This window comes from Callorhinus ursinus, unplaced genomic scaffold (assembly GCF_003265705.2).
Source record: "Callorhinus ursinus isolate GAN/ISIS: 27379988/994484 unplaced genomic scaffold, GSC_fseal_2.0 scaffold405, whole genome shotgun sequence".
NCBI lineage: Eukaryota > Metazoa > Chordata > Mammalia > Carnivora > Otariidae > Callorhinus > Callorhinus ursinus.
The window spans coordinates 16,707-21,613 of NW_027397460.1; the positions used below are offsets into that span (position 1 = coordinate 16,707).

Below are 4,907 nucleotides of genomic sequence, written 5' to 3' on the forward strand. Positions count from 1 at the left end.
ATTTACATTCTAGTAGAAGAGCCAGGACCTTGCCGCACTGACCAAAACAAGTAAAAATGAGGGCATCCTAATCTTGAGCACAAAGCTAAAAACAAGAGTACTCCCTTTGCCTTCTTGCCTTTGGTGGCCAACATTCGGCATAGAAGATTAGTCTTCTTATAAAAAGAAAACACGATTTCGAGAAGTATACAATTAAAAGAAAAATTGAACACATGATATAACTTGTTTCATACTTAGAATCTCAGCATCTTAACCAAAGGCACTTTGGTTAGGTGTGCAGCCCAACTGGCTCATAACCAAGGAGAATGGTCCTTCAAGAGAAGGCCTAGGGAAAAGGCTCTACAATGAGGCATCAGAGTGTGTGAGTTACCCCCTAGGAAGTGGGGCTTGCTCTCCATAGCACCCCCTCCCCAGCAGGCAGTTATGGCCCCTTCCTCCGAACTTACCCAGTTCAGTAGCTCTTCATCGATACCCCCTTATGGCACTTACCCTTTCTACCTTCTGTTACAGTTATTTACCTTTACATCTTTTCTCCCTGTTAGAAATTAATTCCCTCAGGTCCTTGGTACTTTTCTCTCAGATAAATGTTTTTCTGATCAAATGTAATCTTGTCAGAAAGCCCTTCCCTGACCAGCCTATGTAAAAATAATACATTCCCCATCACATCTCTCTCCATTTTCTTCTTCATTTTTATTCAGAGCTCTTATCACTACTTGACATATGATATATATTTTTTATCTGTCTCCCCAGGACATACCCAGGAATATGACTCACTGAGAAAAAGAAACTTTATTGTGTACCCAGCTCTGTTCCTAGCTTATAAAATAGAGCCTGGCATATGGTAGGCACTGAATAAATATTCATTAAATGGATGAAAAAATCAATCATAATATCTATCTATCCCCCACAGTACATAGAACAAAGCCTAGCATTTCTTGAGAACCTAGTAATTACTGTTAAAGGGAAGAAAGGGAAAAAATGGTAGTAGGTCATGAAAGAGGAGAGAAGGATAAGTGGAAGGAAGAGGGAAGGAAAGACGAAAGAAGGAAGAAGGAAGGACTAAATGGCTAAATGAATGAAGAAATGAACAGGTTCTATTTAAGCAACTTTAGGAAATTATGGGAAAGACTGAAAGTGTCATTAAAACCAACTGGTACAGGGGAAAAGGCTCGGTTAGTGGCTCATTTCCTTGGTGGAGCCATTTACTGCAGAAAGTCAAGATGCAAAGAAAATTACTGTAGGAAAATGCCATCCTACAGTCTGGCCAAGTGAAATATTAGATGAATTTAGGCATTAGCACTGCTTGGCCAAGAGCCACAGAGCTAATTATTACTTGTTTGAGTCTCTTAAGACTGCACCATTAAAACTGGCATTTTTAATATAATGAATAAACATCTGTGAGCCCCTTAATTAGAGGATGGTCTAGCAAACTAAGAAAATTACTTTTTAAAAAAGAGGAAATTAAGACATGGAATCAGTCCAGGAAATTATTCAACTGCCTCTGTATAGGACCAATTCATATTTTCTTCCTGCCTCTTTAAACCACCCCTCTTCAGCCCCATCTGACTCTTATCAGCCAAGCCAAGTTGACAAGACTTCATGTTCCAGCTGTTCAACCATTAGACATATATAAAGATGGGTTTATTCCCTAATGAGCAATTAAAGGGCACTGAAGGTGCCAATGAGATAGTAAAGCACAGTGACTAAGAGTTCAGGATCTGAAGTCTGTCTTTTAATTGATGTGGACTTTGGGCAAGCTATTTAACTGCTTAACTCTCAGTTTTTATCAATAAAATATATGATAATAATACCTAGTTCATAGTGTTGTAACAAATATGGTATATGCAAAAAATATGGTATATTGTATAAGCAAACCTAGTGTCAAAATGGTATATTTAGTCTAGTTCCCAGAAAGTGTTTAATGAATGTTAGATCTTTTCTGTCTTTTTGTATTTGTCCTTTTTTTCTCCTTTGACAGGATAAACTTCTTAAAAGAAGAAACTATGTCTTCTTTCTCCTTGATAATGATTCATTTTAACTAATAAAGTGTTCTAAAATAAAATGTGTGTACTCACTTTAGGGAATTCCCTTCATCCTCAATCAGTGATCTCCACTTACATTTTCCTAAAGATAGCATCCAGTTGTGAAGCTATTAGAAAGACCTCATGAATTTACAGGTGGTTAGTATGCACATGTGTGTTATTTTCAGGTAATATTCTGATCCCTATCATCTTTTTGTCTATTTCTCTCCTTCTCTCAATCTTGCTGTCATTTTCTATTTCATTCCCTTACTCCAAAAAGTTACACTGGATATTTGCAACCAAACTCTTCCACTAGTTTGTTTTATACTCACATGAAATTCAAATCATAGTCTCTCATAAAATACAATGGCCTAATTGATGAAAAATGTGATTTCCCAAGGCAGGGCTCTGGTCTCTTCACCCGTTCCACTTCCTAAAGAGTCAAAATGCTGCTCCTCTTATTAGCAGGAATGGGAAAAAAGCAGGGCAGACACCCTGCTCTATAATACTGAAGCCAAAAGGTGAGACAATAGTGCTGACATCCTTACCCTTGGTCTGCAGTTCGACCAAACAAATCAAAGATTCTTTCTTGCCCTTGTTGAACTATAAGAAACCACTCTGTTAACGTCCACCAACTTCAGTCCATTCATTTGTCCTGCTTCCATGCCCTAGATTCATCTGGGGATCACACTGCTATAGCAAGAGAGAATCTCCCATTCACCATGGTGCCCATTTGCACCACTGCAATCCAGGGACTTCCTGTAGAAGGAGAATCAAGAAAGGTTACTAAAGGGGAGTGGCACCTGGGTGGCTCAGTCAGTTAAGTGTGCGACTCTTGATTTCACCTCAGGTCATGATCTCAGGATCATGAAATCGAGCCCCATATCAGGCTCCATGCTCAGCAGTAAGTCAGCTTGGGATCCTCTCTCCCTCTCCATTTGTCCCTCCCCTCTAAAATAAATAAATAAATCTCTAAAAATAAAAAAAAAAAAGCTTAAGAAAGGAAAAGAAAAACTAATGGAAGTCTGCATATGTCAAAAAAAAAAAAAGACTCCAAAAAAACTGACAAACCCAATGCATTGGAAAAATTATAAACTTGAGGATTCAGAAAAATAAAGGCACAGTTACTTTCTAAAGAACAGAATCACACTTGGAGATCACTGAGATAATTCCAGTTTCAATGTATTCCCTGTGGAGAAAAAAATCTGGGTTCATCAAGCAGAAATGCTCCCTACATCTTCCGTATTTAAAAACTCAGCTTTACTTGAACTTTTAAGTTCACCATCTGCCAAAAGTCTGTTTTCTTATATAAGCAAAACCTGGGTTTCAGCGGGTATTAATAATACATCTATATTACTTCATTTTGGCATGCTTAAGGGTAATCATAATCCTTTGAAAAGTCCATAGTTTATTCTGTTTAAAGCTACTGTTAGAGTTAATGCATTTTCATTTTTCTACCTTCCATTCAATTAATCTGAAATCAGATATGCATTTCTTTTGATTGTGTCAACTTTTAGCTTTCATCCCATATACCAAAGTAATAAGTTTGAGTATCTAGCAGATAGGAATAGATGTATGTATTTCAAATCCTATAAAAATTCTTAAAATATGCACAATAGTATCACGTTTATGCAAAGGTCATATGTAAAGTAGCTTCAGCCATCTGGGTTGAAGATAAGAACCCACAAGTAATTGAAGGTCAAGGTCTCGGGTACAAAAAGTAGAGGTTGCTTGTTGCTGCTGTAGCAGCCCAGTGGTCTTCTATTGCTTCTTTACTGCCAACTACCCACAGCTGCAAGCAGCCAAAGTCAGACACACTCTGCCAAGGGCAGGAGGAGGAGGAGCTATAGGCACCAGAACCACCCCCCCAAAGACATTCTGCTTTCTCTTCTGCTTTATCTTCTCACACTACCAGTCTTGCATATTTCTTTATTGTTCTGCCACTCATGACTTCCTTGGAAATGGTGACAATTTCACAAAAGTCTTCTTTCCTACCTAAAGGTAGAACTCTTGGCTCTACTCATTTCTTATTGCATTTTCAAGACAGCCCTCCCAAGCCTTCAGGAGAAGGAAGGGGCCAAAGAATGAAGTTATTAGTGTTACTGCCTACACCGTATATATTCCTACAAAAATGCCGATCAATGACTCCAATCCCCCCCCCCACCTCCCCAGCATTCAACTTTCTTAGCTGAAGGGCTGTAGTCAATTCTATCTACTGTAGGTCTTACTTCCAAAACCAAAGCATCTGTCATATCCCCCAAATCTTCCAAGCTTCCACCAAGAGGGAAACCTCTCTGGTTCCTACAATCAGCTTCCCTCTACCTCTCTCCTACAACCACTCCACTCGATGTCCCAGCCTCCCAAAGACAATACGCAGATTACCTGAGGCCACTGAGCTGAAAGCCTCAGCATTTTTCTTTTTTTCTTCTTTCTTTTTTAAATTATTTTTTTCCTCAATTCATGTCCCCCTATTCACAATACAGGCAAAGGGCCTGGGCTATATATGGGTGGATTTACTCTGCCTCCTTTTTTCTGTACAGTCAGTGTAAGAACAGCCTGTGGTAAGAACCCTCAGGTTTTGGGCAACTCTCCTCCTAGATCTCTAAAATTGAAACCTTGCTAAGTGGCTCCAACACTGTGTTACCCTGCTTATCACTGAACCATGTACATCTTAGGACACGGGTCTTGTGGTAGACCTACTGCGTGCAGGGCAACACCCCTCCCAGAGCATCTATAAGATACTAATATCTGCGACAACCATGCCTGAAACAGGTTTACAGGCCCTGCGAATAAATGAAGCAGGGGAAAGATTAAACTCCCCTGTTCCACAGCCAAAGACTCAAGTCACAACAGGCTTTTTATGGCTGCCCTTCTACATAGGCCCAG

General features: G+C 39.4%; 1 non-coding gene across 1 annotated transcript; it reads right to left on the reverse strand.

The window, feature by feature from the left end:
* Positions 1-4,479: 4,479 nt before the first annotated feature.
* LOC112819056 (small nucleolar RNA SNORA51) lies at positions 4,480-4,592 on the reverse strand. Its single transcript, XR_003206758.1, has one exon. It is a non-coding gene; the product is annotated as a small nucleolar RNA SNORA51 (small nucleolar RNA).
* Positions 4,593-4,907: the final 315 nt, after the last annotated feature.